This window comes from Camellia sinensis, chromosome 7 (assembly GCF_055761805.1).
Source record: "Camellia sinensis isolate YWXY chromosome 7, ASM5576180v1, whole genome shotgun sequence".
In the NCBI taxonomy this organism is placed as follows: Eukaryota; Viridiplantae; Streptophyta; class Magnoliopsida; order Ericales; family Theaceae; genus Camellia; species Camellia sinensis.
This window is the reverse complement of record NC_138967.1, coordinates 6608340-6617008: the sequence shown is the minus strand read 5'-3', so window position 1 is coordinate 6617008 and position 8669 is coordinate 6608340. Positions and strand designations below refer to the sequence as shown.

Below are 8669 nucleotides of genomic sequence, written 5' to 3'. Positions count from 1 at the left end.
CGAAACTCCTCAATCTGATCATTAGGAAGTTTCAGGCAAACGCTAAGCCCTCCCTCATCTGTTGTCCCTGGCAATAGATATACCAAACCAGCTGATCCAAAAAAAAAAAAAAAAAAAAATTAGATACACCGAACCAGGTTTAACCAACACTGAAGTAGTACACTGGTACACTGGATCTTGCGCCAAACAAACTCATCTTCCTCTTAACCCTAATCTCCACCCAGCCACCAGTGAAAAAGGAGGAGACGATAGGTACACACAGCATCAAACTAGATATAAACCAGATCCAGCAATGGCTGCAGAGAAGGTGGTGGGTGATGGCAAGCAATGGCAATGGCCACAGTTGGTGGTGACAAAAGAGGAGGGAGCGGTAGACGTTGGTGGGGAAGTGTGGGGGATGGGATGCTGGCCTTGAAGGGGTTGGTCACACTGGGTTAGGGTGTGCAGAGGTTGAGAAAAGGAGGGAGGGGAAGAGGAAAGGAAGGGGGAGAGGGGTTGAGGGCAAAACGGTAATTGACATGATGTTTTTTAAATTACTTTTTAATTTCCATGTATTTAATTTTTTATTCCCACATTTTGCAATTATTTTACCTTTTTTCCACTTTTCTGCACTTTTTTCTATAAAGTAATCTGTTTTAAAACATATATAATGTGGTAATGTGACAATTTTCAAAATAAGTTTCATTTGAAATGTTTCTTACAACATCTATGCTAAAAAACCCTACAAAATACAGTAAGCTTAGCCTTTACACATAGGTCGCAACACTTGCAAGAAATTCAACAAATATTGTGTCTAGTTGGCATTTCTGTTACATTTGTTAGTGTTCCCAACATAATTTATATAACAGTCCAAATCATGACTGGATTTTGAAAATGTATGAAAAAACACTCAAACACATGGATGGCTTACATGGTCAATACATTTGGAATAGCTCAAGCTGAGTTGGGAAAAAGTATTTCATCTAAAGGGGGAAAAAAAAAAAATTGTATATCTAAATCAAAATACCTAAGAATGTGACATACATTCATCACGGATTTGCTCTCCCACCTATGGCAGAGAAAATCCTGGTATAATAAAGCATCAACATAATTCAAGAAATTCAAGTTTTTAAATCTTTCCCAACCTATGAATCTTTTTATTCATTTGATACCAACAATAAGCTCACTGAAGCCATTTTCACCAACACAACTGAAGAATTAATCCTAGAAAATTACATGCAGAGGTGTACCAGTTAAAACAAGGCCGCTGACTTGTGACAATGTTGTCAGACCACAACACTAGGATCCAAGAAACATGCAAAAGAACCTGGTCCACTCCAAATGTCAGACTTTGAATTCCAATGCCAAAAGTATCTTCTTTCTTGGACCCTGAAAGAACCACAATGAACCAAAAAAGCTTACAATCAAATTTGGGAGGGGCAATGTAGAACTAGTGAGACACAAGAAAAAGCAGTGTGCTTTTTGACATTAAATAAAAATAATAAAAAGATGGTTTTTGCATTGATCCACAAAAACAAAAATATAAATAAATAATAAAAAAAATAGAAAGAAAGAAGAAGAGTTACACGGTTTCAACAAAAACAACACACTCGCAACTCTTCATCTAATCAGACTCCAATCACATGGTGCAAGAGATTAGTGTAGCTATAATTACCATAAGGGATGGTTATTGAGAGCTTCTATTTCCACATACCAAACGACGTGTGATCCATGTAGTCCTTCGGATAATTTAGGATGAGGCAGTGAGGAACTTGTTAAAATTTACCATAACCCACTCCACCTACCACCTCCACTAACACTCACTCCACCTACCACCTCCACTACCCCTTCACCTACTACCTTCTTCTCTTCTATATATGAATCATTGTAAACAGAATAAACATAACAATCATCAATCAATCAATCAATAATACATATATTTTTACATGGTATCAGAGCAAGGTTAAGACCTTAGTATTTCTCGCTTCACCGGCGGGCGGCAACCTCGCCTTGACCGCCCGCCGGACCTCAACCTATTCCGCTTATTTTCTACCCATACCTTTTCACCACTGCTTCCTAGTTGATGAATCTGTTGCTCCATCTGAACGAAAGGGCAGCTCTCTGGTTTCGGATTCCGGTTCAAGCTCGGACTGCCGAAGAGTTTCTTTCTCTCCGGCCAAGGCCTCCTCTAAGCAGAATATCTCATCCTCACTCCAAATGATCTGGGGTGTAAAGGAGACTGGTTATGGTGAGTGTAGACCAATTGGACAGGCTCTCCGACCTGTGTTGAAACCGCCGATGGGTTACCGGCGAGAAACCGCTTCACCAGCGCCGCCGCCGTGATCTTCGGCTACGGCGTCCTGCATCCCGCCGCCACCAGCTCCTCCGGCGGCTCTCCGATCGAGCTACTAAATACACCTAACATGGCCACTCTCTCTCTCTCTCTTCACCACTCTCTCTAGAAAATTGGGGGCTCGGACATAAAATGGGTGTTGATCATGTTATACCCACCACACACACACATTCCCAAACAACAAAAGATGCCAGCTTGAAACCATACTTCAAGACCAGACACCACTCAAGCAAACCCACGTTCTTTCACCTTTTCCATTTATTTTAATATATATATATAAGCAAACCCACGTTCTTTCACCTTTTCCATTTATTTTAATATATATATATATATATATATTTTTATTATAATATATTTTTCCCTCTCCTGATTAGTGAGCATCTCCCGTTTTTTTCATTCTCTTATTATTATTATTTTTTATATTCCACCAAAAAAAAATTAAAAAAAAAAAAAAAAAAAAAAATCACACTGCTGGTTTTCTTATCACCTATCCACAACTATTTTTCTCTATTTTCTTTATCCATTGTTTTCTTTTATTTTATTTTTCTTATTAAACAAAATAACACCAACAACTTTTCACAATCTTGTCATTTTATTCATATCAGGGGATCAACCCCGATCACTCTTTTACATCAAAAAAAAAAAAAAAAAAAAAAAAAAAAACCAAAAACCACATCCACAAGTGGGATTTTTCTTCTCTACTCTGCTGCAGGTCTCTTCTTCTTGCCTCCGTCCTGGACGGCCCTTGACGGTGTTGCCTCTGTGCTTCCTAGTCCACCAAGCACATTCACTCCCCCCTGCTCCTCCACTGCAGCATATGGCGGCCCTCCAAATCGGAACATCACAGTGGCCTTCCGCTTCAGCTCCTTATTTTCCGCCCTTAGCACGCTTATCTCTGCTCGCGCATCCTTATACATGCGCTGGAGCAGAGCCAGTTGGGCATTTACATGCTGCACCTCATTTGTCCTGCTCTGCAGCCGGTTCGACAAATTTGTGACCGCCGTCATGCTTTCCACACATGCCTTCAAAGTATACTGATTGGCCTCCACATCCGACTGCACTGCCATTCTTTGCTCCACAGACCGCATCGGAAAGTTCAACGGGGCAAACTCCGGGGCGCTTGGTTGAGTTTCCAGTGCCACCGCACCAGTTCTCTCTCTCGTTGACTCGTTGAGGTCGGGAAAGAGGGTGAGCAGCCCGCGGGAAGACGATGAAGCCATTTTCTAGGCAACAGAGTGTTACACAGTATCTCTCTCAGCAACCTCTCTCAGACAACCGAGTGTTACAGAATCTCTCTCAGAACTCTCTCTCAGAATATCTCTCGCAGGTTTTTTGCCTCCGCCTTAGCCTCAGTCTTATAGCCGAGGCAGCCACGCGCATCGCGCGCCTCTTGACGCCAGACAAATGGGCACGCCAACCCAGGCACTCACGTGCCTCGCCATGATGAATCTGGCACACCTTTTGATGAATTGGGCACGCCTTTTGATGGCACGCCTTTTGATGGCACGCCTTTTGAAACATTGGGCACACCTTTTGAGGGTGCAACATCTACAACGGTCCGACATGACCCTATAAACTGTCCCGACATTTGATTCCGGTTAGCATCTACAACGGTCCGACATGACCCTATAAACTGTCCCGACATTTGATTCCGGTTAGCCTTTTTCAACGGTCCGACATGACCCCATAAACTGTCCCGACATTTGATTCCGGTTAGCATCTACAACGGTCCGACATGACCCCATAAACTGTCCCGATATGACCCCAGTGTCCTCTACAACGTTATGACACCACCATACAGTGTCCTCTACACCGTTATGACACCACCATACAGTGTCCTCTACACCGTTATGACACCACCATCCAGTGTCCTCTACACCGTTATGGCACACCCATCCAGTGTCCTCTACCACGTCATGGCACCACCTTTCAGAGTCTTCACCAACGGTCTGACACGACCATACAGTGTCTCCTATCTTTTCTTTTTTTTTTTTCTGTATTTTCTTGTTTATTTTTATGTATTTTCTTGTTTTGTTCCTCTCTTCAAACTCAAGTTGGTTAGTTTCTATCCTCCTTGAGTTTGCGGGGGGCTGTTAGAATTTACCATAACCCACTCCACCTACCACCTCCACTAACACTCACTCCACCTACCACCTCCACTACTCCTTCACCTACTACCTTCTTCTCTTCTATATATGAATCATTGTAAACAGAATAAACATAACAATCATCAATCAATCAATCAATAATACATATATTTTTACAGAACTACTTAAATATGTAGAACCTCCTTCACAAAGTCCACAGTTGTTTTATTTTGTTATTTTATTATTAGGCATCATTTTGCCTCCAGTTCTCTAGGGTATCTCTTAATTAGATCAAGCAAGATTGGAGATTCAGTAATCTGCTTCCTCATTCTTTTGAGCCCAACGGAAATTGCTCCTCTTTAGGTAAACCAAGGGTTATTAGGAGATGGTTCATGAATTACTTTGGTCTTATCAAGTTTTTTGCTTCACTCCCAAGGCAGGCTAGATTCTTGCCATGGTAAGTGGTTTGCTTTTAGGTGGGAACTAAAGTGAGGAGAGGTTTAATTAAAATCGTGTTACTTCATTAAACAAATTATCTCTGTATGAATAGATAAATAAAAATCGCAAGTGTCTGAGACACGTATCAAAACAGCAAATTCTATATCAAGAAGGGAATTCCACTATCATTGATCAGCAAAGGCGATAAAAATGATTACAGATATTATAGCAAGACAGGATCTCTCTGTACACTAGGGTGAGTTTAGTCAAGTTTACCATTGGTATTCCTAAAGCCTTCAGATTGTCACCAGTTGTGCACAAGCGCTGTCATATCAACCTGCACAAACAACATGAAGTGCAGAAGTAGTAAGAGGAAGTTATTAAGGCACTGGTTGAAACCAGAGAGCTAGTACATAAAATTGCTACAACACAGGAATGTTGAGATGAATGCATACTTCCTCCACTTGGAATGTAATTGAGTATTTTTCCAGACAGACGGACTGCAGGAAAGTATCAACAGATTCAGCCTGCACCAGACATGTATCATTTAGAAGGATGAACAACTACCTATAATTGAGTTCAATTTTTTTTAAGTCTAAAACTGATCCACTGGCATTAAGGATATGCCCCAACCTCAACCCCTATCTTTCAAAACCAAAAGATCAAAAATGTCCCTCCAATGGCAACATTTCCTAATTTCATGCCAAGGATGGATCAAAATTTTCAAGCTGAACAATGAAAATAAGCGTACAGCATTGGCGTGAAAATTGCTAATGAATCAGCTAAGTCAAGCACAACATAAGTTTCAATGGAAAGAAATGAAGTGACCACAAAATACATGATCAACATATCATGACAATATATATTCCTGTCAAGAACTTCAACTATTTATGTGTGGATGTGTGTATTTCCATATTACACACAGACATAAAATAAAAAGACTGAAAATACTTCTGGAAAAGTGTGAGCACATTTTCAAAATCAAGCGCACCAAAAGAGAAATAATGAAATTACTACTAACTGCAATTCATACTCAGAAAAGTATACATTTCTATACAAAGATGTTAACCAAGTCACACTCACCACCTGAACACGAGAAAATCTGAAAGAAAAAAATACATGATGGTGTCAATTATATGACATGTCTGTGTGAGTAGTAGTAGTTATGACAAAAACATTATTTTCAATATAAACTGTGTCTGTGTGCGTACAACAGTTTCAATCTGGATCTATCGTAACCACACATCTCAGAATATATTGAATTTTATACTTCATAACAGTTGTAATAAAATGCAGGGGAAGAAATAAAACAGGGAGGGTCCGTGTCTTTTGCTGAGTCTTTTTCCTAGGGACTGAACTAGCAACATTTTTGGTCAGTGGTTCAGGGGCTTCAACAATTACACTTTTCCTCACAGGTTTATTATCCTTAAGTACTGGCTTTGGAGGATCAGTGTTCACAGGCTGTGAGTACATCGTGCCAGAGAGCTTTTCACGCAGATCCCTTGCACCTGAAACAGACCCATTTCCACTTAACTTTCTTGCTGGACACTCTTATTCTGGAGCTTCAGACGAAGATCTTTACTGCCAATTCTGTGATCTTCAAGCACCATTAACATACAATCAAAATGATACAATAGCGATGTTTAGAAGCAACAATTTGTATACAATATGTTTCAAGCAACTAAAGCAGCAATCACTAGTTCTAGTTGAATTCAATCATGTCACAAGAAACCGTACTTGAAACTTGAGGTTCATCATCCTTGTAAGGGTGATGTTCCCACTTGTCATCATCTTGCCTCTGCCTGCAAAGCATGTGCCGTTGAATCAAATAAAAGGTTTTATTCTGGCATTTAAGTAATTTTGCCCCTCAAGTTTTAGTTTCCCGCTCAAGCTGAATGAATAAGCATCCCGGAAGTCACTCAGGCAAAAATTACTTTTTTGGCTTAATTTAAGTTACAAAAAGTGATTTTAAGCTCTACCAAACATACCATTGTAGCTTAAATTATGCTAAAAGTTGAAATAAGCAACTTTTAAGCTGCACCAAACAGGCCTAAAGTCATATCTCAAATTAATTTAGCAAGTTTTGATTAATACAAACAGCACAAAATACAGTATCATGCAAATATGTGATACTCAATATACCTTCACAGAATGGCTATTTTGGGCAATTCATGAAAATTATTTAAATTAAGAAAATCATTAAAATGTTGCTTTGGAGCCACTTTAAAATAAATATATACAAAGATATCACAGGTCTCCAATGTTTATGTATAAAAAATCCTTGATCATTATTTTGGGGGGGGTTTTTCCCCTCTCGAAACCCCCACAAAATCATAAAAAGTATGAGCAGTTAGTCCCCATTGGATGGGTCTGGGAGGGTTAGATTGAACTTACAACCACAAGGTTGATAGCCTGAGTTTTAACATCTGAATCAATAACCCCTTGTTACGTGATAAAACCAAATTGAATATATGAATGCATATATATATATATATATTAATCATGATCTTGACAAAGAAAAAAAGAAAGAAAAAAAATCATTACTAAAAAGCATAAAATCATAACTTGCATATGGAGTGCGCTTGGGACTTTGTCTAATCAAGCTTAGATTAAGATTTTGTTTGATGTTGTGAATTTCAAGTTACTAAAGCTGCTGGGACAATTTTGTTTGTATTTTCATTATTTTTTTTAAGTCAAGGGAATCTTAACAATTTAAATTTTCTAGATATTATCATATTAGAACTAGTTGTGGTACAAGGAAATATTTTGAGCTTGAATATTTTCTTAGGCCCTCATGTATGGTCCATAGTAGGCCTAGCATGATCTGATTAAAGTTTTTTTAAGTCTTCTATTTTATAATGACCTAAAAGAGAGGAAGGATAGCAACCCATAAATATTCATGCAATGTTTCAACAATTGAGCCATGTTTTGAAGATTTGATGGCCCCACGTGTCATACAACCTAATCTTAGGAGGGATTTCTAACAAATTTTGGTAGATTATTCTTATACCCTTTTTTGAAAATCTTTGTGACAGGATGTTAATTTTTAAGTTTTTAATTCCAAAACTCTAATTTCATGACACTTACTCGTTTGTGCTTTGGCAAGCAATTTAAGAATATTAAACCCAAGCTTAACTGTTGTGAAGAATTTAACAAACACCTTTCTATAATTGATGCAATTGATCACCTTCCAAACTAAGAAAATTCTAACCCTTCCCCATGCACAATGCCAACCACCTATTTGGCAATAGTCTATATCCTAATCTTCAAGCCTTCCATAAACCTTTCTACCATGAATCTATACAGGGTTGCAAATGAAGGCGGTGAGTGGCGGGGTTGCAATTTTCAATTTTCAAAACTCTTTTCAACAACTTATCTTTCAAAATACAATTAAAAACTCTTTTTTTGATTTTTTTTTTTCAAAATTATATTAAATTTTTTTACTTTTTCAGTCCGTCTTATCGAGACAAATCTAAAAGGTATACTCCATCCGTTCCAAAATAATAATCTCTTTTGGCGAATCTAATTTTTTTGGTAGTACAATTATTATACTTTAAAAATATTAAATTTTCAAAATTACCATTTGATAATATATATTTTTTGAGAATATCAATTGTTATAATTGTACTTTTTGTATTTTTAATGAACTTAAAAGAAGAGCAAATATAAAATTCATATTATTTTAGTTATTGATTTTTGAAAATGGACTAATATTTTTGGGACGGATGGAGTTTCTCTTTTGAAAAAATTCAAAAAACAAAATTAAAAAGCCAAAATAAAATAAAATAAAAGATTGCTTATTTTACTTATTT

General features: G+C 37.9%; 1 pseudogene; it reads right to left on the bottom strand.

The window, feature by feature from the left end:
- Positions 1-1323: 1323 nt before the first annotated feature.
- LOC145795577 (uncharacterized) overlaps positions 1324-8669 on the bottom strand; it is a 34602-nt pseudogene continuing 27256 nt past the window's right edge.